The sequence below is a fragment of the Passer domesticus genome, chromosome 9, assembly GCF_036417665.1.
Source record: "Passer domesticus isolate bPasDom1 chromosome 9, bPasDom1.hap1, whole genome shotgun sequence".
NCBI lineage: Eukaryota > Metazoa > Chordata > Aves > Passeriformes > Passeridae > Passer > Passer domesticus.
Window position 1 is genome coordinate 15,331,074 of NC_087482.1, and position 27,272 is coordinate 15,358,345.

At 54.9% G+C, this 27,272-nt stretch overlaps 2 long non-coding RNA genes across 2 annotated transcripts; both read right to left on the minus strand.

Annotated features, from left to right (window-relative positions):
• Positions 1-12,499: 12,499 nt before the first annotated feature.
• LOC135307477 (uncharacterized) lies at positions 12,500-14,751 on the minus strand. Its single transcript, XR_010368200.1, has 3 exons — positions 14,542-14,751; positions 13,066-13,167; positions 12,500-12,607 (listed from the first exon to the last, which is right to left on the minus strand). It is a non-coding gene; the product is annotated as an uncharacterized LOC135307477 (long non-coding RNA).
• Positions 14,752-21,294: 6,543 nt separating this feature from the next.
• LOC135307219 (uncharacterized) lies at positions 21,295-25,049 on the minus strand. Its single transcript, XR_010367939.1, has 5 exons — positions 24,792-25,049; positions 24,226-24,333; positions 23,337-23,577; positions 21,861-21,962; positions 21,295-21,402 (listed from the first exon to the last, which is right to left on the minus strand). It is a non-coding gene; the product is annotated as an uncharacterized LOC135307219 (long non-coding RNA).
• Positions 25,050-27,272: the final 2,223 nt, after the last annotated feature.

Sequence of the window (27,272 nt, forward strand, 5' to 3'; positions counted from 1 at the left end):
TTAATAAAAAGCACAGCTTATTGTTGGTTCTCTTTTTCCAAAGAAAGGTTCACTTCTTGAAAGCTGTGAGAGACATGTGATTTCTTACCCATTTATAGGGCTAGCTTTGAATTTTTATGTGTTAGACAGTAACTCTTCTGTAACTTTCACACACACGGAAAAAAATATATTTAGTTCCCCAAAACAACGACTTCAAACAAGTTTGCAACCACTCAATACATTCCACACAAAGTGCACACATGGTCAGACTTCCATTTCTCTACAGTTCTGGCCCAGATCAAAAAAAAAAGCAAAACATGCACTGAAATCTGTCAAAGTTTCATCCGAGTTGAAGTACAATTGTGCCGAGTTGCTGTCCGAGGTTTTTTCTCTACTCCCCCGGGCGGGGGAGGAGGCTGCACCGGCCGAGCTGTGGCACAGCAGCTGACAGCCGGGGGGGCACTGCCCAGATGCGCCGGGGGCGTCCGGGCAGCACCTCAGCAGGAGGCAGCAGTGATCAGCAAGAAGGCGAAGTAGAAAAGAGGGACCCGAATCAGGGCAAAGTCCAGAGTGCTTTAATGTCTCCAGGGAACGCCAGCCGAGTCGGGACCACGAGGCAGGGGTACAGCCGATTAGAAAGGGACGGAACATAGAACATTTCAACCAATGAGAGAGAACTTGGGACGGAACAAACCCGTGACAAACATGCCGGCTCGCCAATAGGGAATGCGACAGGGAGGGACCCTTGTTCCCGATCCAGTCACCCACCGAGGAGGGGAGAACTTTCTGGAAATAGGGAAGGGGACAGTGGCTGATGGACAGGAACTCAGGGAGGGATTGACAGAGGGTAACCAGGGGAACAGGGGTGGAGACAAAAAACTGACACTCTCAAAAGGAGGGGTTGCTGGGGGGGTGGGGGGGGGGAACCCTAGGACCGAACCGTTATAACTTTAGGGGGAAACGGAAGAAACCAAATGAACCCTGCACCACAACACAATTGCAATAGTCATCAGATATTTAAAGATATTTAAAAGTCATATGCAGTACACAGTTACTTCTTAATTATTTTGTGGAAGATTGCTGATATATTCACTTGATCTTATTTAAGTTAATCCAAATTCCAGTGCACTGATTGTATGCTATAATGTGTATCATTGAAAATATTTCTGAAAAACCTCGGAATTAAAAACAATTTCATCTGGTTTTAAAATGCTTTCACAAAAATGTACACCATGTCCTTGGCTAACAACAACAGTTAAAAGGCATAAAGAAACTGATAACTTTTTTATTATCTATGTGCCCATGAAACAAAAGTGCAGGACATCTGGAACAAGCTGGATACTATCTGAACCTGGGGTTTGGATAAACCCCTCATAGCAAGTGAAGGCACATGAAAACCATGGACCTAAAGACATACCATACTCTGAAATTTTCCAAAATGTTGACGTTGAGAGCTGCATTACAGCCACATACACTGCTTAAAATTCAACAGTCTATGATAAAAAGATGACTTTACACTAAGAAAATTTACTCTTCATGGTAAAACCACAAGTGTTTAATTCCTTAAAATTTACTCTTCATGACAAAACCACAAGTGTTTCATTGACCATATTCTTTGGCTGTGGGTACTTGTCCTTTACCTCTCCTAAAGTTTGTCCCAGCTACCTTCCACAAACTACTACCCCATCATCCCCACCAGACAGAGGCAGCCCAGTTGCCCACTGCTAAATAGATATTTATACATAGACAACACGAGGAGAAAGGCCAGTCCACATGCTGTGGTTCTTGTTTCCATGTGAAGTTTAATATGATGATGGTTTCCATTTTTAGAGGGCAATTTTCTGAACTGATAGGCAGATCTGAATCATCTGTAAATAACAGTGTCTTCAGCTTGGCATCAGCTCTCTTCTCTGCAGCACTAACCTTTGTTCTTGTCCTAATGACTTCTCAACCATAGTTTTCCCCAGACTCTAATAATGCTAAATTTAGATCACAACAGATATTTTTTATTATATTCTCTGGCATCTTTGCACTACAACCATTGCCTTACATTAGCTGCACTTTTTTAGCTCCACTGCTTTTACTCCCATAGCTCTTTTTCCAAGAGTGCTCTAACAACTAATTATGTGAGCTAACAGATAAGAAAAAAGTACTTATTTTTTTCAGACCCTCATGTGAATATAATCATATTGTTAAGTAGATTTTACCTACTTTCATCCACATATTTATTTTGAAAAGTAACTGAAATGGGATAGTTTAGTCCTCATTATCATACAGGATCAAAAACTTAAATACAGCAGATTTTTATTTTAGACTGGAAAATAAAATTTAAAAAAAGGCAAAAAACCCAGCAACAACAACCCAACATGGGAATAAGAAAACACTGGAAATCAAAAATACTCCATAGGCAAATGTAGTGAACCTTAGGAGTTTTTGACACATATTAAATTGTTAAAAAAAATTTAAAAAAGCTTGACCAAAACATTGTTTCCAATTTGTGGAATTAAGTCAGATGCAAAAAGCACTGAAGTCAAAGCTTCTTTTTGACATACTTCAAGGGGCTCTGAATTAGACTGTAAGTAATAACCTGCTTCAACTTTAGTTTCATGTTATTTTGTACATTTAAGCTATTCAACATCCACAATTCTTTGATAATGACAGTTACGCTTTCTTAGGAATGACTGATTTTTAGTCGACATCTGTGTTCCTTCCTAAACCTACCACAGTAAAAGAACTACTTTTCAGCTTGGTCTAATTGGACAATTTTTTTGAGAAAATTATGTAACACAGGCCCAGCATGGAATTCTTTTAACATGAGAGGCCTAAAAATAAGCAGTCTTCAGATTTTACAAGGTCCCCTGGGTGCTGTGGTGGGGGGAACAATCATCACTGATGACCTGTAGTAAGACCTGAGCCTACTCAAGCCCATAAACCTGTTGATGGACCTGTTCCCATTTCTCTTCTTCCCACCACAGCCATGCCTGACATGGACAAAGTCCCAGCCAGCACCCACAAGGACACCGTCCCCAAGTGAGGGGAGTGGGGCACGCAGAACTCACCGATTGTGAGGTCACGGGCACATCTCCAGGGAGGCCTGAGGTATAACTGTTGCTGTACATCAACATTGCACTCAGAGCTGAGGACAGGATCCCGAGAGGGAGCTTGCCCAAGGCTGCTGAGCGAGTTTTGGTGTCTCTGAGGCATCTCTCTTCACTCAAGGAAGGATTGGAAGGCTTTGTCAGGAGGAGAAAGGCCGGCAGTGCTGTGGCACAGACCATCCAGGCATTCCTCTGTACCCACAATGGTGCAGCAGAACGCTGCTAAGAAGCGCCCCCCTGGCAAGGAGCGAGGTGAGAGCCAAGTCTCCCTCCCCACAGATGGCAGAGGGGGAGCGGCCAAGAGCAGCAGAAAGGGGAAACAGGAGATCCACAGAATCACCCCAGAGTAGAGGCCCTCCTCTCATGGGCCAGAGGAGCCAGGCTGGGCTGTGGGCACCGGCACTTCCCCTGCCCTTTAGCCAGCCAGCAGGGCCTTGGGGACAATGCTGCAGGGACATTTCCTGAGCTCTACAAGGTGCTCACTCCCCCTGCCCTCTCTCTCTCTCCCCAATGCACACCGTGTCACCGGGCAGAGGCAGACGCAGAGAGCGGCAGCTGCCTCTCCGGACATGCCAGGCCGGACCAGGCTCGTCGCCGTTCATGGAGACAGCAAGCACAAGACTCGGGCAGCCAGAAAGGAAAACGCATCCGGCTCAACCGCGTGCCACTGCTGCGTGCTGAGACCAGCAGCCCCAGCACCGCCCCTCAGGCGGTGTCAGGGCAGTCCCAGGCCGTGGGGCTGGTCACCAGCAGCAGCAGCAGCTTGCCCTGCCGAAAGCAGGGCCTGAAGCGAGGCCACCCACGGGGAGACACGGAGCCTCAGGCACCCAAGAGCCCACTGGCAAAGCGCCGCAGGTTGGAGGATGGTCCAGCCCCTCAGGAGGTGTCAGGGTGGTCCCAGGCCGTGGGGCTGGTCACCAGCAGCAGCTTGCCCTGCCGAAAGCAGGGCCTGAAGCGAGGCCACCCACGGGGAGACATGGATCCTCAGGCACCCAAGAGCCCACTGGCAAAGCGCCGCAGGTTGGAGGATGGTCCAACCCCTCAGGAGGTGTCAGGGTGGTCCCAGGCCGTGGGGCTGGTCACCAGCAGCAGCTTGCCTTGCCGAAAGCAGGGCCTGAAGCGAGGCCACCCACGGGGAGACACGGATCCTCAGGCACCCAAGAGCCCACTGGCAAAGCGCCGCAGGTTGGAGGATGGTCCAGCCCAGAGTGCTGGTACCACCAGCCAGGTGGCATTGAGGCTGTCCCAGGAATCTCAGTCATACAGGAAACAAACAGCCCCATACATACCCCCCTGGATCTTGCCCCGCTCCCAATCCGGGCCAATTCGTGTGAGGCACGTCTTGCGGCGGCAGCTGCGAGATAAAAAGCCCTACAGTCGGCCTGAAAACCAGGGCAGGACCAGACGAGCACCCACCCCTGTTGTTTGGCCCCCTCATCCCTCAAAATAAAGTTTTCTGGTTTGTTTGTTTGAACTGGGAGATGCCACATTCTTTTTTCCAGTCGTCTGCAGCTGATCTCCAAATAGGGGCCCCAAGCTCAGTGGGACAAGTGTGTGCCTTCAAGGACTCACCTGTCCCATGGCAACACCCAGCGTCACCACGTTCCATGGCAACACCCAGTGTCACCATGTCCCCTGGTCTGGAGATACCAGCCCTGCTTCTGCCAGGGAAAAAACAGAACTGTGCAAAAGGAGCACGGGGATTTTGCAAGCATTCCTGGCTGAGGCAGCCTCAGTGGGAGGGCACAGCTCTGCCTGCTGCAGGTGCCCAGGAGGGAAAATCATGGATGCAGTAGGATTATTCCCCTCCCAACCCAGCCCAGGCACAGTTCAATCTACCACTGCTGCCACTGGGGTTGCACGTACCAGCCTGGAGAGTAACTGGAATAAGAGAGAGTAACTTCCCAGCATCAGTGCAGCTGATGCTGGGAAGGTAAAACTAAACCCAGTCCCGTCCCCAGTGAAAATACACTGCACCTGAAAAAAAATAGCCAGCACCCTCCTGTTCTCTGCAAATGGGACCAAAAATTTCAAAAGCATTAAAAAAATTAACCAGGCTTTGGAGCAGTTACAGGCCAGACTACATGAGGCTGTAAAAGATTGTACAGGTGACAGTTCTCAGAGAAAAATTAGCAGGAAATCCCTTCTTTCTGCTATTAAAATCTCAGGCTGTTGCCATGAGACACTCAAGCCACAAGAAAAGTACTTCAGCACCAGCATCCAACTGAGCACCTGTTTGATCCACTTCAGTGGAAAGCCATCACTTTGCCAGCAGAATTCCTCCTCTGGGTTACACACAACATATTTTTTTCTATCTGGGAGTGCCACTGGATTTTTTTACCTAGCATTTAATATTAAATTGTGGAAGTATTTTAAATTAAAAGGGAATGAAAAGATGGACCCACGAGATGGGACAGGAGGAAGCCGGGCAGCCCTTTAAAGAGGGAGATGCTAAGCTGTACATCCAGGAGAGCTCCTCTGAGCACAGAGCAGCCACAGAGCACATCTGACCACAACATTTCTAGTTCACCTGTGTCCTTATAAATGGGAAAAGAACAAAACAGTGGCAGGAAAGGAGGCAGAAGTCAACTGTGAAAGTTTCATTCACAACACATGATTCTCTGCAAGAAGCACTGGAGAAGTGCATGGGGTAAGAGTTCTGCAAGTGCCAGGCTCTTCTGCAGCAGAAAAGGTCTAAAAAAATCAAAATTCTAGCAAGCAAAATAAATCCATCCTTTAGGGCTTGTAAATACTCCGATGAATCTCAGTTACTTTGGGACAAAAACACAGGGCAAACTTTCCCAAGTATGGTTTCATGACAAAATTCCCATTTGTCTGCTCCTGTTTGTCGGAGAAGACAAGGTTACAAGCTGCCCGGCTCAAGAAGGAAAGGAGGATCTACACTTCCCTGTCATATTTTCCTACTGACAAAGGATTTAAGACAGAGAATTTGGGTAAATGGAAGGATAAGACTGGAGTACGGATGAAGTTTCACATCTAAGATACTTCATTTGCTAAAATAGAAGCACTTTTGTTGTACATGGATCTCCTTGCTAAACCTCTTTGTCTTCAAACTCCCTTCCTCCATGGCAGAACTGAGCAAGCTCCATGTGTCAGAGCTTCGAGTTAAAAGCTCTATGATGAGTTAGTTTTAATGGATCCATTTCCAGTCCGTGGGGTTGCTGTCATGAGGAGCTCAGGTGGCTTTTTGTTGAGATCAAAATCAATGAGCCATTTGTCCCAGCTCCACCTGTCCTGAGGCAGCACTGGCTCCACTGTGCCATTTCTAATGAAAATTGAACCTCCTAAAGAAGCCAGGCCAAAATCACAAGAGAGTAGTCACAAAAATTAATTTCGGCAGTTTACTGGGTATTGATCTAACAGCTACCACCTTCCCAAAGTCCAGGCAACAGTTAACAAGGCTCTTTGCTCTGTAAACGGCCTTTCAATTGGTAGTGTTTCATACCCATGCAGAAAAACAAAAAGCCACTTCCACTGTAGAAACATGAGCTGCAGCTATGCAGTAAGTTGTGCTCAGTAGCTGACCTGCTGCTTTAGTTTTGGGGCAGGAGATACTGCCATAAAATTTCACAAGGAAACTATCAAGTATCTAAACTATGCAGCATTATGTTATTTTCTACCTCCAGTATTGCCAGCACATAGCTTAAGGAAGACAGGTATTTACCAGCCACCATAGATGAAAAAATTAGAATGAAAAATGGCTTTTAAGGAAATCAGAGTGATGGCCACCAGTCATTTTCCAGCTTTGCAGGATTTTGGTTCACAGTCAATCTAAACAAGCCTGCATATGTCTAGCAAGAAGGAAATCACAGAAACATTTCATAGATTGTAGCAGTTTGTTTGGGGGGGGGGGGTTCCCCGGGGAGTCCCCGGAGGGCCCCCTGGGCTGTGAGTTCGCTGGCAGCAGCAGGCACGCAAGGAGACTCCACACGGCTTCTGAGGGTGCTGATTAGATGAGGGTTTATTGGGGGCCCCAGCCCCGGGTGTAACATGGTTTCAGAGGGAGAAGGGGGAAAGGCAAAAGGAAGGGGGAGAGAGGGCGAGCCTAGGGGAGAGATGGGCCATGAGAGAATCTGGTCTTCCTCGCACAGCTTAAGAGGGAAATTCAAAGTGGGCACGAAATAAGATTTGGGCCAATGGGATTGCAGATTCATGGGACTTCAGGGGAGGAACACAGGTTGGAATAAATCATACATTTTTGAGGGGTACATTTTCAAGATAGAGCATACCATTTGAATGAAATGCAACACCACAATAGATTAATATGATAGATGATAGATAGATAGATAGATAGATAGATAGATAGATAGATAGATTGACAAGGAAAATAGAGATATATGGATGCACTTGCCTGTATAACTTTGTATAGAAAAGGATGGGGAAGTGAGAGGTTATTCTTTTCCACACATGGGAAACTGTCTTTTTCCCAGAAAAATCAGCTTCCTTCTTCAGTGACCACCAGGGTATCTGAAGACCCCACCAAGAAGGCCCTGTGATGCCATTGGCCTGTGCATCCAGCAAGTCAAGAAAGTAAGGCCTGCCTCTTAATACTACAGTGGTGTTAAAGAGGTTTATTCTCGGTTTTTGGTACCAAGAGGAACAAACTGAAGCCACTTGCCATAAAATGCCTGCACAAGCACCAGTGCAAATCACAGCCAAAGGAAGGATGAAGCCAAGGTGTCCCACAACCACAGCCCAAGCGGCCAGAGATCCTCCTTCAACCCTGGCTGCATTGAAGCCCCACTGACTGCCAAGAAGAAAAGCGCCCTACTGAGAGCAAGCAAACTTAACCCTCTGGCAGGACACAAATTCAGAGGGAAAAAAAATTTAAAATCCCCACACCACCAGACACACTTCCCAGTGAGAAGGGTTGGAACACTCTGCCCCTCAGCACTTCCCCGGCAGGCAGGTTCCCAAAGGTGCTGGGAGCTAAGCTGTGCCCTGCGAAGGAACAGAGCCAGCCTCCCTTCAGTGGGAGAAGGCGCGGCCTCAGCTGTAGCCCCGGGTGCCTGCGGTGGCCCAGGGCACGGCCATGGCTGTCAATGTGTTGGGCTGCAGCACAGGGCAGGCCGGAGCTCAGCAGCCTCAGCAGAGCCCAGGGCCGCGGCCCTTCCCTGCCGGGGCCCGAGCCTGGCCCGGCCCGGCCTGAGCAGCCCGGACTGGCCCAGGGGATGGGCTGCGCCCGCCCGCTGTGCCCACAGGCTGGGCCCAAGCCTTTGCAAGAGGCTTTCTCCCAGCTTGGCAAAACCTCGGCCAAGTGTCCCTGTGCTGTGCTGAGAAGAGTAAAAACCCTCTCAAATTTAACCCTGCTGCCCAACGCATGAGGGATCCCTGCACACCTTAGGAGAGGCCATCAATACTCCTTTGTGCCTCATGAGGGATCCCTGCACCCCTCAGCAGGGACACCAAAATATCCCTTTGAGCCTCTTCAGGTCCAGGCCCAGATGATGCCACGGAAGGAAATGTGCCCTCAGCCCAGGGACGCTCAGCATGGGCTCCCCCATCCCCTCGGGGCCCCGCCGCTGGGCACAGCAGCCCCTGCCTGGCTCCTGCCTGCCCACACCGTGGGCATCCACAGCTGCTCCTGGGCATGGAGCTCAGTCAGTGCTGGTGCCGGGTGGGCTTTTTTGGTGCTACCAACCAGACATAGCTGTGAAAACTCTAATTCTTTATTTAAACATAAAATGTGGGACAAGCCCTGCCCTGCCAGGCAAGGGCTGCCCACCTTCAGTCCTGGCTGGGGAACAGGACCAGGGGGCTCAGGGGCAGAGGGTCTCGTTGAGGAGGGGTGGGTTTTGGGACGGCCGCATGGCGGGGATGCAGCCACGGCACGGCAGATAGGGGCAGAAGGGAAGAGCTGGGATAAACAGCCAGGTTGTCATTGCCTCTGTTTTTAGGTTTGTCTTCTGAAGATACACGCGAGCACCTGTGAATAGAGGTGGTGGCTGAGGCCCCAGCTGCCAGTGGCACACAGGGAGCCTCCTGCACAGCAGGGCCCATAACTGGCAAGGCTCCCCAGCACGGCTGGAGCTGCTGGCACAGCTGGGCCCAGCTGGACAGCTGCCCCTCAAGGCCCCGGCCAGCAGGGCACGGCTCTGGGCAGGGTCCCTGGCCAGGAGCGGGCCCCAGAGCGCCACTGCCTTTCAAGGGCAACCTCGGCCCTGCTCTTTCTCCTCCCCACCTCCCTCTGCCTCTGCCCCGTGCCCCTGGGGCTGCTCTTGGCCAGGCAGCCTCAGTGGGAGCCAGCTCTGGCTGCAGCCCCAGCGGGGCCCCCAGGACAAGGCCCAGCAATTGAGAGGCCAATGGAAGCACTGGGCAGCAGCAGAACCCTCAGGAGAGTTATTTGGACTATCATGGACTGGCCACAACTCCACTGCAGCCTCAATGGGAATGTTCCCTGTCCACGTTAGACTTTCAAAAGAAGCTGTTGGAGGGGGAGAGCACAAAACACTCACTGTTTTCTGTTCCAAGAATACCAGATTCCAATGCAGCACAATATGAAGACAAGCTCCAAATAAAGCACGCCTGCCAGAAACCCTAGCCAGCAGCCTGTTCCCTGACAGAAACCACTTCCGAGGCCATCCTGGGCATTGGGAACAGGTCTTGTGGCGCCAGCTGCATCTGTAGGAGCAATGGGAAGTGTGAGCCCGTGTTGTGCTGCACTGCTGAGCTGGCAGCACGGTGGATACGGGCAGGACGTTCTCTGTTTCCCCCAGAGCTGGGGCCTGCAGGCACCTTGCCGGCCCTTGGCACAGGCTGTGCCAGCCAACAAAGCCCAGCAGGCCGGGAGGAGAGCCCGGGGGCAGCGCAGCTGCTTGGGCAGTGGCTGCTGCCAGGGACACGGGCCAAAGCCATCCCTGAGCAGCCACTGCCAGCCCTGGCCCTCCCTGCCCCGTGACAGCTCCCCCAGCCCCAGGGGACAGGCTCAGGCCCTGTCAGGACCCAGCGCAGCCCCTGCCCAGTCGGGAGCCAGGGCTGGCTCTGGCCCTGGGCTGGCGGCAGGGCTCCCGCTCGGGGCTGCTCCTGTGCCTTGGGCCTCTGGGCACTCAGGGCCAGTTCCGCAGCAGCTGCAGCGCCAGGGACGTTGCTGCAGCAGTCCCGTTTCCCCGGGGCTCTGAACCAGCTCCAGAGGCCTGGAAGCCGAGGCGCCTCCAGCTTTGGCTGCTGCCGGGCCGGGCAAGGGCAGGCCCTGGGGGAAGAGCTGCTGCCACACAGCCCCGGCCAGGGCTGAGCCCGGCACAGCAATTACCTGCTGTGCCTGTGCCCATGTCTGGCATCGCCTTCCTTCCTGCAGCTAGGGCTGCCAATGAGCCACTGCTTCTCCCTGAGTGTTCCTCCTCCTGAACAGCCTTTTGGTCCATCACTTGAAAAAGGAAAAAAGGGACAACTGGATCAAATGGAAACATTCCCCACTGGGGAAGTGGCATCTTCATCAGGAAATGCTTGTCAAAGTCACAGATAAAGACCAGGAAAAATCCCAGGTAATTTGGGCTAGGCCAGTGCACTCCCATGAGCAAACAGCTACACCGCCTGATTTCTCAGAGACTGGGAAATGGCAGGGGATCTCAGGCCCACAGTACAGTTGGGGCACCCTATCAGCTAATGCCAAATTCCATCCTGCAGAGGCTGGGGAGGAATTGCAGCCAGGCCAGAATGGGAAACAGCCCTGCAGGGTGTGAAAGCAGCAGCGGGGCAGCGAGGCTGCCATGGATCCCTTCCCGCTGTTCCGGGCACGGCGTGTCCAGATGTGCAGCCAAAGCCCCCGGCTGCTGAGTCCCAGGGGAAGCATGAGGGAAATGCACCCACCTTGTCCTCCGGGTGCTTCCTTCTGTGTTTCTCTCAGGAATTCGTCTGCCTCATGAGACATTTTGGCTGCAGTATCTTGGGTCTTCCCTTTTGGAGGACCTTAAGAGAAAGAGTTCCATTTCCCAGGAATGGGTCCCGCAAAAGCAGGGCTCAGCCTGTGGGGTCAGCAGGGACACACTACTCACCCCTGCCATGGGAGCTGGGTTGGGGCCAAGCATCCAGCCCTGGAGCTGGAGAAGTCCTCCCTGCAGACACACCTGTAACTCAACAGCCACAGAAGCTTCTGCCATCTCTGCTGATCTGCACGGGCACCACTGAGCCGCAGCAGTGGTGAGGGGATCGTGCAGGGCGCGGGCACACACGTGCATGGTTCTGTGCTGGCACCTGCAGCGCTGCCTCCCTGGCCCAGCTTTGGGCTCTGAGCTGGCACCTCTCCCAGGGGAAAGGCCTTGACCTACCCTCAGCATCTCCCAGAGCCTCAGTCCTGGATGTGGGGCCTTCACCAGCAGGTTCAGCTGCAAAGAAAGGCAGGACAGAAGAGCTCCTGTGGCACTGCAGGAGATCCTCAGGCTGCCCACAAGGCTCAGCCCCGGGGCACAGCCCTGGGCGCGGCCCCTTCCCTCCCTGCTCTTCTCTTTGACTGCACAGAGCACACGGAAGGACACACTGGCACAGCACACGGGAGGAGGACTGAAAGATCAATGCTCCTTCGTCCCACTGACAGCGATCCTGAGGGATCCCTCAGGGATCCAGAAGGGAGAAGGGAAAGATTCTCAGAATCCTTCAGCCTTTACATAATGTTAAGGGAAATGGTTTATAAATGAGCTTTTGTTGCATTGATCCTGATTATTCACTCAGGAAGGGCAGAATGAAAACTTGCCTCCAGCATCCTCCAGGAACTTCAAACCATCCTTCATCAGGACTTCCTGAAAACCCATGTCACGATTCCAGTCTAAAAGGGAGCAGAGATCAGAACCATATCTGTGGCATGAAGGAACCTCTAATGCTACAGGGAAAAGGGCACTGCAAGGGGGTCGGGTAAGGCTATGGGACCCAGATGGCAATGGACATGGCCAAAGCTGCACAGGGGCCTGGGGAGCTCTGGGCTGGCTCCTGATCACTCTCCACACTCTTTCCCTGCCCTCAGCAACATCCCTGGGAGGGGTGGCTGGAGTAGCCCAGGGCCCTGGGGCTCTCTCCCTCAAACTCACAGAATACCCTCCCTAAAGCCCTGGGGAAAACTGCAGCAGGCAGTGCCACAGCTGTCCCTCCCTCCTACACTCCCTCCGGCCGTCCTTCTGCTGGGACAGCTCCCACATCCCAAGGGCAAACAGCCAGGCACTCTCAGGACACACTGCAGCCTTGCTCTCCCCCTCTGTCCTTTCCCCATCGTGGGCACCCCGTGCAGTCACTGCCAGGTTTCAGGACATGTCTCCCATGGAGGGACTCCAGCAGGACTGCTCAGTGCCCTGAGCCTGCTCGGGATAATTCCCCTGGGCTGTGCTGCTCTAGTCCAGGCTGTGCCCGCACTGCCAAGCAGCAGAGAGGGCAGCTCAAGCCTCAGCAGGGCTCAGGCCCAGAGGCACAGCAACTACCTCCTGTGCCTGTGCCTGGCATGGCCTCCCTTCCTGGAGCTGAGGCTGGCATGCAACCACTGCTTCCTCCGGGAAATGCTTCTTTCTCCGCAGGCTCTCCGTTCATTTCTGGAGAATGGAAAAGAGACAGCTGGATCAGATGAAAACATTCCTGACTGGGAATGGGGAAGGGGACAATTTCAGGAGGCATCACTTGTGAAAGGAATGCATAAGGATCAGAAAACACCCAGGATTTTGGGACAACCCAAGGCTGCTTCCTTCCCCAAACAGCCCCAACATCTGATCTGCCTGGACACCAGGAAATTGCAGGGCATCTGAGGGTGGGCATGGCCTGTGGTGCAATTGGGGCTGTCTGCCAGCTGATGCCAAATGCCTTCCTGCAGAGGCTGGGCAGAAGCTGCAGCCAGGCCAGGCTGGCAAACAGCCCTGCAGGGCGTGAAAGCAGCAGCGGGGCAGCGAGGCTGCCATGGATCCCTTCCTTCTGTGCCGGGCACGACGTGGCCAGATGTGCAGCCAAAGCCCCCGGCTGCTGAGTCCCAGGAGCAGCATGAGGGAAATGCACCCACCTTGCCTTCTCTGCAGATGTTCCTTCAGCATTTGCCACATGATTTCTAATGGGTCCTGGAATTTCCTGCCTGCCATGTCTTTGGTCTCTCCTGCCAGAGGACCTTAAGAGAAAGTAGTTCCATTTCCCAGGAATGGACCCCACAAAAGCAGGGCTCAGCCTGAGGGGTCAGCAGGGACACACTACTCACCCCTGCCATGGGAGCTGGCCTTTTGTGCAGCATCCAAGGTAGGAGTTGGTGAGGTCGTCCCTGCAGACACGCCTGTAACACAACAGCCACAGAAGCTTCTGTCACCTGGTTCTTACCAGTCATTCAAACATTACGCCTTGGTGGGACAGTGAGAACATACCTGCAGAATGCTCAGAGGGCTTCACAACTTCAGAGCGCCAGGCTAATGGAGAATCCTTCCCAGCATCCCTGTCTGGAAGCAAACCAAGATGAGAACTGCTTCCATTGTGTGCCAGGGCTGGCTCTGGCCCTGGCTGGCAGCAGGGCTCCCGATCGGGGCTTCTCCTGTGCCTTGGGCCTCTGGGCACTCAGGGCCAGCTCCGCAGCAGCTGCAGCGCCAGGGACGTTGCTGCACCAGTCCCGTTTCCCCGGGGCTCTGAACCCGCTCCAGAGGCCTGGAAGCCGAGGCGCCTCCAGCTTTGGCTGCTGCCGGGCCGGGCAAGGGCAGGCCCTGGGGGAAGAGCTGCTGCCACACAGCCCCGGCCAGGCCTGAGCCCGGCACAGCAATTACCTGCTGTGCCTGTGCCCGTGTCTGGCTTTGCCTTCCTTCCTGCAGCAGGGGCTCGCACCGAAGATGGAGTGCTTCCTTCAAGAAATACCACCTTCCACTGAAGCACTATGTCCATCTCTTGACAAAGGAAGGGAGACAGCTGCATCAGATGGAGCTGTTTCCCACTTGGGTGGCGGCATCAGAGGTAATATTTGTGAAATTTACGGAGCAGGAAAATGGCCAGGTTACAGTGGCATGATGAGAGCACTTCCACCTCCAAACAGCCACCATTTTCCTAATCTGCAGGGCTGGATATAGTGGGGGATCTCAGGGTGTGTTACAGTTTGGGCATGGCCTGTCAGCTGATGCCAAATAACTTCCTACAGAGGCTGGGCAGAAGCTGCAACCAGGCCAGGCTGGCAAACAGCCCTGCAGGGCGTGAAAGCAGCAGCGGGGCAGCAAGGCTGCCATGGATCCCTTCCCACTGTGCCGGGCACGGCGTATCCAGAAGTGCAGCCAAAGACCCCAGCTGCTGACTCCCAGGGGAAGCATGAGGGAAATGCACCCACCTTCTCTTGTCTGCAGGGGTTCCTTCAGCTCTTGCCTCATCTGTTTGGATGGTTCCAGGGATATCTTATCTGTTGTATCTTGGATTTTCCCTGTTGGAGTACCTTAGAGAAAAATATTTCCATTTCCTAGGAATGGATCCCAGAAAAGCAGGGTTCAGCCTGTGGGGTCAGCAGGGATACACTACTCACCCCTGAGATGGGAGCTGGGCTTGAGTGCAGCATCCAAGGTAGCAGCTGGAGAAGCTGGAGAAGTCTTCCCTGTAGACACATCTGTAACACAACAGCCACAGAAGCTTCTGTCACCTGGTGCCTGCCCGCTTGTCTACAATTCTTCCTTGGTGGCACACTGAGAACATACCTGCAGGAGGCTCCAAGGGCTTCAAAACTTTATTCATCCAAGCTGATGGAGAAGCCTTCCCAGCACCCTCATCTACAATGCAGCACAGATGAGAACATTTTCCAGTGTGTGCTGGGATCTCTTTCTGTCCCAGGGAACTGGGCACTGCCAGGGAGTCGGGTAAGGCCATGGGAGCCAGATGTGAATAGACATGGCCAAAGCTGCCCAGGGGCCTGGGGAGCTCTGGGCTGGCTCCTGGTCACTCTCCACACTCTTTCCCTGCCCTCAGCAACATCCCTGGGAGGGGTGGCTGCAGCAGTGCAGGGACCTGGGACTCTCCCCCTCACACACAGAAGAAATCCTCCCTAAAGCATGGGGGAAAACTGCAGCAGGCAGTGCCACAGCTATCCATCCTGCCCTCCCTCTGTCCCTCCTGCCCTCCTTCTGTGGGGAAACACCCCAGATCCCAAGGGCAAACAGCCAGGCCCTCTCAGGACACACTGGAGCCTTGCTCTCCCCCTCTGTCCTTTCCCCACCGTGGGCACCCCGTGCAGTCGCTCCCAGGTTTCAGGACATGTCTCCCATGGAGGGACCCCAGCAGGACTGCTCAGTGCCCTGAGCCTGCTCGGGATAATTCCCCTGGGCTGTGCTGCTCTAGTCCAGGCTGTGCCCGCACTGCCAAACAGCAGAGAGGGCAGCTCAAGCCTCAGCAGGGCTCAGGCCCAGAGGCACAGCAATTACCTCCTGTGCCTGTGCCTGGCATGGCCTCCCTTCCTGGAGCTGAGGCTGGCATGCAACCACTGCTTCCTCCGGGAAATGCTTCTTTCTCCGCAGGCTCTCCTTTCATTTCTGGAGAATGGAAAAGAGACAGCTGGATCAGATGAAAACATTCCTGACTGGGAATGGGGAAGGGGACAATTTCAGGAGGCATCACTTGTGAAAGGAATGCACAAGGATCAGAAAACACCCAGGATTTTGGGACAACCCAAGGCTGCTTCCTTCCCCAAACAGCCCCAACATCTGATCTGCCTGGACACCAGGAAATTGCAGGGCATCTGAGGGTGGGCATGGCCTGTGGTGCAATTGGGGCTGTCTGCCAGCTGATGCCAAATGCCTTCCTGCAGAGGCTGGGCAGAAGCTGCAGCCAGGCCAGGCTGGCAAACAGCCCTGCAGGGTGTGAAAGCAGCAGCGGGGCAGCGAGGCTGCCATGGATCCCTTCCCGCTGTGCCGGGCACGGTGTGTCCAGATGTGCAGCCAAAGCCCCCGGCTGCTGTGTGCCAGGAGCAGCATGAGGGAAATGCACCCACCTTGTCTTCTCTGCAGACGTTCCTTCAGCATTTGCCACATGATTTCTAATGGGTCCTGGAATTTCCTGCCTGCCATGTCTTTGGTCTTTCCTGTCAGAGGACCTTAAGAGAAAGTAGTTCCATTTCCCAGGAATGGACCCCACAAAAGCAGGGCTCAGCCTGAGGGGTCAGCAGGGACACACTACTCACCCCTGCCATGGGAGCTGGCCTTTTGTGCAGCATCCAAGGTAGGAGTTGGTGAGGTCGTCCCTGCAGACACGCCTGTAACACAACAGCCACAGAAGCTTCTGTCACCTGGTTCTTACCAGTCAGTCAAACATTACGCCTTGGTGGGACAGTGAGAACATACCTGCAGAATGCTCAGAGGGCTTCACAACTTCAGAGCGCCAGGCTAATGGAGAATCCTTCCCAGCATCCCAGTCTGGAAGCAAACCAAGATGAGAACTGTTTCCATTGTGTGCCAGGGCTGGCTCTGGCCCTGGGCTGGCGGCAGGGCTCCCGCTCGGGGCTGCTCCTGTGCCTTGGGCCTCTGGGCACTCAGGGCCAGCTCCGCAGCAGCTGCAGCGCCAGGGACGTTGCTGCACCAGTCCCGTTTCCCCAGGGCTCTGAACCCGCTCCAGAGGCCTGGAAGCCGAGGCGCCTCCAGTTTTGGCTGCTGCCGGGCCGGGCAAGGGCAGGCCCTGGGGGAAGAGCTGCTGCCACACAGCCCCGGCCAGGCCTGAGCCCGGCACAGCAATTACCTGCTGTGCCTGTGCCCGTGTCTGGCTTTGCCTTCCTTCCTGCAGCACGGGCTGGCACCGAAGATGGAGTGCTTCGTTCAAGAAATACCACCTTCCACTGAAGCACTATGTTCATCTCTTGACAAAGGAAGGGAGACAGCTGCATCAGATGGAGCTGTTTCCCACTTGGGTGGTGGCATCAGAGGTAATATTTGTGAAATTTATGGAGCAGGAAAATGGCCAGGTTACAGTGGCATGATGAGATCACTTCCACCACCAAACAGCCACCCTTTTCCTAATCTGCAGGGCTGGATATAGTGGGGGATCTCAGGGTGTGTTACAGTTTGGGCATGGCCTGTCAGCTGATGCCAAATAACTTCCGGCAGAGGCTGGGCAGAAGCTGCAGCCAGACCAGGCTGGGAAACAGCCCTGCAGGGTGTGAAAGCCGCAGCGGGGCAGCAAGGCTGCCATGGATCCCTTCCCACTGTGCCGGGCATGGCGTGTCCAGATGTGCAGCCAAAGCCCCCGGCTGCTGACTCCCAGGGGAAGCATGAGGGAAATGCACCCACCTTCTCTTGTCTGCAGGGGTTCCTTCAGCTCTTGCCTCATCTGTTTGGATGGTTCCAGGGATATCTTATCTGTTGTATCTTGGATTTTCCCTGTTGGAGTACCTTAGAGAAAAATAGTTCCATTTCTCAGGAATGGATCCCAGAAAAGCAGGGTTCAGCCTGTGGGGTCAGCAGGGACACACTACTCACCCCTGAGATGGGAGCTGGGCTTGAGTGCAGCATCCAAGGTAGCAGCTGGAGAAGCTGGAGAAGTCTTCCCTGTAGACACATCTGTAACACAACAGCCACAGAAGCTTCTGTCACCTGGTGCCTGCCCGCTTGTCTACAATTCTTCCTAGGTGGCACACTGAGAACATACCTGCAGGAGGCTCCAAGGGCTTCAAAACTTTATTCATCCAAGCTGATGGAGAAGCCTTCCCAGCACCCTCATCTACAATGCAGCACAGATGAGAACATTTTCCAGTGTGTGCTGGGATCTCTTTCTGCCACAGGGAACTGGGCACTGCCAGGGAGTCGGGTAAGGCCATGGGAGCCAGATGTGAATAGACATGGCCAAAGCTGCCCAGGGGCCTGGGGAGCTCTGGGCTGGCTCCTGGTCACTCTCCACACTCTTTCCCTGCCCTCAGCAACATCCCTGGGAGGGGTGGCTGCAGCAGTGCAGGGACCTGGAACTCTCCCCGTCACACACAGAAGAAATCCTCCCTAAAGCATGGGGGAAAACTGCAGCAGGCAGTGCCACAGCTATCCATCCTGCCCTCCCTCTGTCCCTCCTGCCCTCCTTCTGTGGGGAAACCCCCCAGATCCCAAGGGCAAACAGCCAGGCCCTCTCAGGACACACTGGAGCCTTGCTCTCCCCCTCTGTCTTTTCCCCACCGTGGGCACCCCGTGCAGTCACTCCCAGGTTTCAGGACATGTCTCCCATGGAGGGACCCCAGCAGGACAGCTCAGTGCCCTGAGCCTGCTCGGGATAATTCCCATGGGCTCTGCTGCTCTAGTCCAGGCTGTGCCCGCACTGCCAAACAGCAGAGAGGGCAGCTCAAGCCTCAGCAGGGCTCAGGCCCAGAGGCACAGCAACTACCTCCTGTGCCTGTGCCTGGCATGGCCTCCCTTCCTGGAGCTGAGGCTGGCATGCAACCACTGCTTCCTCCGGGAAATGCTTCTTTCTCCGCAGGCTCTCCTTTCATTTCTGGAGAATGGAAAAGAGACAGCTGGATCAGATGAAAACATTCCTGACTGGGAATGGGGAAGGGGACAATTTCAGGAGGCATCACTTGTGAAAGGAATGCACAAGGATCAGAAAACACCCAGGATTTTGGGACAACCCAAGGCTGCTTCCTTCCCCAAACAGCCCCAACATCTGATCTGCCTGGACACCAGGAAATTGCAGGGCATTTGAGGGTGGGCATGGCCTGTGGTGCAATTGGGGCTGTCTGCCAGCTGATGCCAAATGCCTTCCTGCAGAGGCTGGGCAGAAGCTGCAGCCAGGCCAGGCTGGCAAACAGCCCTGCAGGGTGTGAAAGCAGCAGCGGGGCAGCGAGGCTGCCATGGATCCCTTCCCGCTGTGCCGGGCACGGTGTGTCCAGATGTGCAGCCAAAGCCCCCGGCTGCTGTGTGCCAGGAGCAGCATGAGGGAAATGCACCCACCTTGTCTTCTCTGCAGACGTTCCTTCAGCATTTGCCACATGATTTCTAATGGGTCCTGGAATTTCCTGCCTGCCATGTCTTTGGTCTTTCCTGTCAGAGGACCTTAAGAGAAAGTAGTTCCATTTCCCAGGAATGGACCCCACAAAAGCAGGGCTCAGCCTGAGGGGTCAGCAGGGACACACTACTCACCCCTGCCATGGGAGCTGGCCTTTTGTGCAGCATCCAAGGTAGGAGTTGGTGAGGTCGTCCCTGCAGACACGCCTGTAACACAACAGCCACAGAAGCTTCTGTCACCTGGTTCTTACCAGTCAGTCAAACATTACGCCTTGGTGGGACAGTGAGAACATACCTGCAGAATGCTCAGAGGGCTTCACAACTTCAGAGCGCCAGGCTAATGGAGAATCCTTCCCAGCATCCCAGTCTGGAAGCAAACCAAGATGAGAACTGTTTCCATTGTGTGCCAGGGCTGGCTCTGGCCCTGGGCTGGCGGCAGGGCTCCCGCTCGGGGCTGCTCCTGTGCCTTGGGCCTCTGGGCACTCAGGGCCAGCTCCGCAGCAGCTGCAGCGCCAGGGACGTTGCTGCACCAGTCCCGTTTCCCCGGGGCTCTGAACCCGCTCCAGAGGCCTGGAAGCCGAGGCGCCTCCAGTTTTGGCTGCTGCCGGGCCGGGCAAGGGCAGGCCCTGGGGGAAGAGCTGCTGCCACACAGCCCCGGCCAGGCCTGAGCCCGGCACAGCAATTACCTGCTGTGCCTGTGCCCGTGTCTGGCTTTGCCTTCCTTCCTGCAGCACGGGCTGGCACCGAAGATGGAGTGCTTCCTTCAAGAAATACCACCTTCCACTGAAGCACTATGTTCATCTCTTGACAAAGGAAGGGAGACAGCTGCATCAGATGGAGCTGTTTCCCACTTGGGTGGTGGCATCAGAGGTAATATTTGTGAAATTTATGGAGCAGGAAAATGGCCAGGTTACAGTGGCATGATGAGATCACTTCCACCACCAAACAGCCACCCTTTTCCTAATCTGCAGGGCTGGATATAGTGGGGGATCTCAGGGTGTGTTACAGTTTGGGCATGGCCTGTCAGCTGATGCCAAATAACTTCCGGCAGAGGCTGGGCAGAAGCTGCAGCCAGACCAGGCTGGGAAACAGCCCTGCAGGGTGTGAAAGCCGCAGCGGGGCAGCAAGGCTGCCATGGATCCCTTCCCACTGTGCCGGGCATGGCGTGTCCAGATGTGCAGCCAAAGCCCCCGGCTGCTGACTCCCAGGGGAAGCATGAGGGAAATGCACCCACCTTCTCTTGTCTGCAGGGGTTCCTTCAGCTCTTGCCTCATCTGTTTGGATGGTTCCAGGGATATCTTATCTGTTGTATCTTGGATTTTCCCTGTTGGAGTACCTTAGAGAAAAATAGTTCCATTTCTCAGGAATGGATCCCAGAAAAGCAGGGTTCAGCCTGTGGGGTCAGCAGGGACACACTACTCACCCCTGAGATGGGAGCTGGGCTTGAGTGCAGCATCCAAGGTAGCAGCTGGAGAAGCTGGAGAAGTCTTCCCTGTAGACACATCTGTAACACAACAGCCACAGAAGCTTCTGTCACCTGGTGCCTGCCCGCTTGTCTACAATTCTTCCTAGGTGGCACACTGAGAACATACCTGCAGGAGGCTCCAAGGGCTTCAAAACTTTATTCATCCAAGCTGATGGAGAAGCCTTCCCAGCACCCTCATCTACAATGCAGCACAGATGAGAACATTTTCCAGTGTGTGCTGGGATCTCTTTCTGCCACAGGGAACTGGGCACTGCCAGGGAGTCGGGTAAGGCCATGGGAGCCAGATGTGAATAGACATGGCCAAAGCTGCCCAGGGGCCTGGGGAGCTCTGGGCTGGCTCCTGGTCACTCTCCACACTCTTTCCCTGCCCTCAGCAACATCCCTGGGAGGGGTGGCTGCAGCAGTGCAGGGACCTGGAACTCTCCCCGTCACACACAGAAGAAATCCTCCCTAAAGCATGGGGGAAAACTGCAGCAGGCAGTGCCACAGCTATCCATCCTGCCCTCCCTCTGTCCCTCCTGCCCTCCTTCTGTGGGGAAACCCCCCAGATCCCAAGGGCAAACAGCCAGGCCCTCTCAGGACACACTGGAGCCTTGCTCTCCCCCTCTGTCTTTTCCCCACCGTGGGCACCCCGTGCAGTCACTCCCAGGTTTCAGGACATGTCTCCCATGGAGGGACCCCAGCAGGACAGCTCAGTGCCCTGAGCCTGCTCGGGATAATTCCCATGGGCTCTGCTGCTCTAGTCCAGGCTGTGCCCGCACTGCCAAACAGCAGAGAGGGCAGCTCAAGCCTCAGCAGGGCTCAGGCCCAGAGACACAGCAACTACCTCCTGTGCCTGTGCCTGGCATGGCCTCCCTTCCTGGAGCTGAGGCTGGCATGCAACCACTGCTTCCTCCGGGAAATGCTTCTTTCTCCGCAGGCTCTCCTTTCATTTCTGGAGAATGGAAAAGAGACAGCTGGATCAGATGAAAACATTCCTGACTGGGAATGGGGAAGGGGACAATTTCAGGAGGCATCACTTGTGAAAGGAATGCATAAGGATCAGAAAACACCCAGGATTTTGGGACAACCCAAGGCTGCTTCCTTCCCCAAACAGCCCCAACATCTGATCTGCCTGGACACCAGGAAATTGCAGGGCATCTGAGGGTGGGCATGGCCTGTGGTGCAATTGGGGCTGTCTGCCAGCTGATGCCAAATGCCTTCCTGCAGAGGCTGGGCAGAAGCTGCAGCCAGGCCAGGCTGGCAAACAGCCCTGCAGGGCGTGAAAGCAGCAGCGGGGCAGCGAGGCTGCCATGGATCCCTTCCTTCTGTGCCGGGCACGACGTGGCCAGATGTGCAGCCAAAGCCCCCGGCTGCTGAGTCCCAGGAGCAGCATGAGGGAAATGCACCCACCTTGCCTTCTCTGCAGATGTTCCTTCAGCATTTGCCACATGATTTCTAATGGGTCCTGGAATTTCCTGCCTGCCATGTCTTTGGTCTCTCCTGCCAGAGGACCTTAAGAGAAAGTAGTTCCATTTCCCAGGAATGGACCCCACAAAAGCAGGGCTCAGCCTGAGGGGTCAGCAGGGACACACTACTCACCCCTGCCATGGGAGCTGGCCTTTTGTGCAGCATCCAAGGTAGGAGTTGGTGAGGTCGTCCCTGCAGACACGCCTGTAACACAACAGCCACAGAAGCTTCTGTCACCTGGTTCTTACCAGTCATTCAAACATTACGCCTTGGTGGGACAGTGAGAACATACCTGCAGAATGCTCAGAGGGCTTCACAACTTCAGAGCGCCAGGCTAATGGAGAATCCTTCCCAGCATCCCTGTCTGGAAGCAAACCAAGATGAGAACTGCTTCCATTGTGTGCCAGGGCTGGCTCTGGCCCTGGCTGGCAGCAGGGCTCCCGATCGGGGCTTCTCCTGTGCCTTGGGCCTCTGGGCACTCAGGGCCAGCTCCGCAGCAGCTGCAGCGCCAGGGACGTTGCTGCACCAGTCCCGTTTCCCCGGGGCTCTGAACCAGCTCCAGAGGCCTGGAAGCCGAGGCGCCTCCAGCTTTGGCTGCTGCCGGGCCGGGCAAGGGCAGGCCCTGGGGGAAGAGCTGCTGCCACACAGCCCCGGCCAGGCCTGAGCCTGGCACAGCAATTACCTGCTGTGCCTGTGCCCGTGTCTGGCTTTGCCTTCCTTCCTGCAGCAGGGGCTCGCACCGAAGATGGAGTGCTTCCTTCAAGAAATACCACCTTCCACTGAAGCACTATGTCCATCTCTTGACAAAGGAAGGGAGACAGCTGCATCAGATGGAGCTGTTTCCCACTTGGGTGGCGGCATCAGAGGTAATATTTGTGAAATTTACGGAGCAGGAAAATGGCCAGGTTACAGTGGCATGATGAGAGCACTTCCACCTCCAAACAGCCACCATTTTCCTAATCTGCAGGGCTGGATATAGTGGGGGATCTCAGGGTGTGTTACAGTTTGGGCATGGCCTGTCAGCTGATGCCAAATAACTTCCTACAGAGGCTGGGCAGAAGCTGCAACCAGGCCAGGCTGGCAAACAGCCCTGCAGGGCGTGAAAGCAGCAGCGGGGCAGCAAGGCTGCCATGGATCCCTTCCCACTGTGCCGGGCATGGCGTGTCCAGAAGTGCAGCCAAAGACCCCAGCTGCTGACTCCCAGGGGAAGCATGAGGGAAATGCACCCACCTTCTCTTGTCTGCAGGGGTTCCTTCAGCTCTTGCCTCATCTGTTTGGATGGTTCCAGGGATATCTTATCTGTTGTATCTTGGATTTTCCCTGTTGGAGTACCTTAGAGAAAAATATTTCCATTTCCTAGGAATGGATCCCAGAAAAGCAGGGTTCAGCCTGTGGGGTCAGCAGGGATACACTACTCACCCCTGAGATGGGAGCTGGGCTTGAGTGCAGCATCCAAGGTAGCAGCTGGAGAAGCTGGAGAAGTCTTCCCTGTAGACACATCTGTAACACAACAGCCACAGAAGCTTCTGTCACCTGGTGCCTGCCCGCTTGTCTACAATTCTTCCTTGGTGGCACACTGAGAACATACCTGCAGGAGGCTCCAAGGGCTTCAAAACTTTATTCATCCAAGCTGATGGAGAAGCCTTCCCAGCACCCTCATCTACAATGCAGCACAGATGAGAACATTTTCCAGTGTGTGCTGGGATCTCTTTCTGTCCCAGGGAACTGGGCACTGCCAGGGAGTCGGGTAAGGCCATGGGAGCCAGATGTGAATAGACATGGCCAAAGCTGCCCAGGGGCCTGGGGAGCTCTGGGCTGGCTCCTGGTCACTCTCCACACTCTTTCCCTGCCCTCAGCAACATCCCTGGGAGGGGTGGCTGCAGCAGTGCAGGGACCTGGGACTCTCCCCCTCACACACAGAAGAAATCCTCCCTAAAGCATGGGGGAAAACTGCAGCAGGCAGTGCCACAGCTATCCATCCTGCCCTCCCTCTGTCCCTCCTGCCCTCCTTCTGTGGGGAAACCCCCCAGATCCCAAGGGCAAACAGCCAGGCCCTCTCAGGACACACTGGAGCCTTGCTCTCCCCCTCTGTCCTTTCCCCACCGTGGGCACCCCGTGCAGTCGCTCCCAGGTTTCAGGACATGTCTCCCATGGAGGGACCCCAGCAGGACTGCTCAGTGCCCTGAGCCTGCTCGGGATAATTCCCCTGGGCTGTGCTGCTCTAGTCCAGGCTGTGCCCGCACTGCCAAACAGCAGAGAGGGCAGCTCAAGCCTCAGCAGGGCTCAGGCCCAGAGGCACAGCAATTACCTCCTGTGCCTGTGCCTGGCATGGCCTCCCTTCCTGGAGCTGAGGCTGGCATGCAACCACTGCTTCTTCCGGGAAATGCTTCTTTCTCCGCAGGCTCTCCTTTCATTTCTGGAGAATGGAAAAGAGACAGCTGGATCAGATGAAAACATTCCTGACTGGGAATGGGGAAGGGGACAATTTCAGGAGGCATCACTTGTGAAAGGAATGCACAAGGATCAGAAAACACCCAGGATTTTGGGACAACCCAAGGCTGCTTCCTTCCCCAAACAGCCCCAACATCTGATCTGCCTGGACACCAGGAAATTGCAGGGCATCTGAGGGTGGGCATGGCCTGTGGTGCAATTGGGGCTGTCTGCCAGCTGATGCCAAATGCCTTCCTGCAGAGGCTGGGCAGAAGCTGCAGCCAGGCCAGGCTGGCAAACAGCCCTGCAGGGTGTGAAAGCAGCAGCGGGGCAGCGAGGCTGCCATGGATCCCTTCCCGCTGTGCCGGGCACGGTGTGTCCAGATGTGCAGCCAAAGCCCCCGGCTGCTGTGTGCCAGGAGCAGCATGAGGGAAATGCACCCACCTTGTCTTCTCTGCAGACATTCCTTCAGCATTTGCCACATGATTTCTAATGGGTCCTGGAATTTCCTGCCTGCCATGTCTTTGGTCTCTCCTGTCAGAGGACCTTAAGAGAAAGTAGTTCCATTTCCCAGGAATGGACCCCACAAAAGCAGGGCTCAGCCTGAGGGGTCAGCAGGGACACACTACTCACCCCTGCCATGGGAGCTGGCCTTTTGTGCAGCATCCAAGGTAGGAGTTGGTGAGGTCGTCCCTGCAGACACGCCTGTAACACAACAGCCACAGAAGCTTCTGTCACCTGGTTCTTACCAGTCAGTCAAACATTACGCCTTGGTGGGACAGTGAGAACATACCTGCAGAATGCTCAGAGGGCTTCACAACTTCAGAGCGCCAGGCTAATGGAGAATCCTTCCCAGCATCCCAGTCTGGAAGCAAACCAAGATGAGAACTGTTTCCATTGTGTGCCAGGGCTGGCTCTGGCCCTGGGCTGGCGGCAGGGCTCCCGCTCGGGGCTGCTCCTGTGCCTTGGGCCTCTGGGCACTCAGGGCCAGCTCCGCAGCAGCTGCAGCACCAGGGACGTTGCTGCACCTGTCCCGTTTCCCCGGGGCTCTGAACCCGCTCCAGAGGCCTGGAAGCCGAGGCGCCTCCAGTTTTGGCTGCTGCCGGGCCGGGCAAGGGCAGGCCCTGGGGGAAGAGCTGCTGCCACACAGCCCCGGCCAGGCCTGAGCCTGGCACAGCAATTACCTGCTGTGCCTGTGCCCGTGTCTGGCTTTGCCTTCCTTCCTGCAGCAGGGGCTCGCACCGAAGATGGAGTGCTTCCTTCAAGAAATACCACCTTCCACTGAAGCACTATGTCCATCTCTTGACAAAGGAAGGGAGACAGCTGCATCAGATGGAGCTGTTTCCCACTTGGGTGGCGGCATCAGAGGTAATATTTGTGAAATTTACGGAGCAGGAAAATGGCCAGGTTACAGTGGCATGATGAGAGCACTTCCACCTCCAAACAGCCACCATTTTCCTAATCTGCAGGGCTGGATATAGTGGGGGATCTCAGGGTGTGTTACAGTTTGGGCATGGCCTGTCAGCTGATGCCAAATAACTTCCTACAGAGGCTGGGCAGAAGCTGCAACCAGGCCAGGCTGGCAAACAGCCCTGCAGGGCGTGAAAGCAGCAGCGGGGCAGCAAGGCTGCCATGGATCCCTTCCCACTGTGCCAGGCACGGCGTATCCAGAAGTGCAGCCAAAGACCCCAGCTGCTGACTCCCAGGGGAAGCATGAGGGAAATGCACCCACCTTCTCTTGTCTGCAGGGGTTCCTTCAGCTCTTGCCTCATCTGTTTGGATGGTTCCAGGGATATCTTATCTGTTGTATCTTGGATTTTCCCTGTTGGAGTACCTTAGAGAAAAATATTTCCATTTCCTAGGAATGGATCCCAGAAAAGCAGGGTTCAGCCTGTGGGGTCAGCAGGGATACACTACTCACCCCTGAGATGGGAGCTGGGCTTGAGTGCAGCATCCAAGGTAGCAGCTGGAGAAGCTGGAGAAGTCTTCCCTGTAGACACATCTGTAACACAACAGCCACAGAAGCTTCTGTCACCTGGTGCCTGCCCGCTTGTCTACAATTCTTCCTTGGTGGCACACTGAGAACATACCTGCAGGAGGCTCCAAGGGCTTCAAAACTTTATTCATCCAAGCTGATGGAGAAGCCTTCCCAGCACCCTCATCTACAATGCAGCACAGATGAGAACATTTTCCAGTGTGTGCTGGGATCTCTTTCTGTCCCAGGGAACTGGGCACTGCCAGGGAGTCGGGTAAGGCCATGGGAGCCAGATGTGAATAGACATGGCCAAAGCTGCCCAGGGGCCTGGGGAGCTCTGGGCTGGCTCCTGGTCACTCTCCACACTCTTTCCCTGCCCTCAGCAACATCCCTGGGAGGGGTGGCTGCAGCAGTGCAGGGACCTGGGACTCTCCCCCTCACACACAGAAGAAATCCTCCCTAAAGCATGGGGGAAAACTGCAGCAGGCAGTGCCACAGCTATCCATCCTGCCCTCCCTCTGTCCCTCCTGCCCTCCTTCTGTGGGGAAACCCCCCAGATCCCAAGGGCAAACAGCCAGGCCCTCTCAGGACACACTGGAGCCTTGCTCTCCCCCTCTGTCCTTTCCCCACCGTGGGCACCCCGTGCAGTCGCTCCCAGGTTTCAGGACATGTCTCCCATGGAGGGACCCCAGCAGGACTGCTCAGTGCCCTGAGCCTGCTCGGGATAATTCCCCTGGGCTGTGCTGCTCTAGTCCAGGCTGTGCCCGCACTGCCAAACAGCAGAGAGGGCAGCTCAAGCCTCAGCAGGGCTCAGGCCCAGAGGCACAGCAATTACCGCCTGTGCCTGTGCCTGGCATGGCCTCCCTTCCTGGAGCTGAGGCTGGCATGCAACCACTGCTTCCTCCGGGAAATGCTTCTTTCTCCGCAGGCTCTCCTTTCATTTCTGGAGA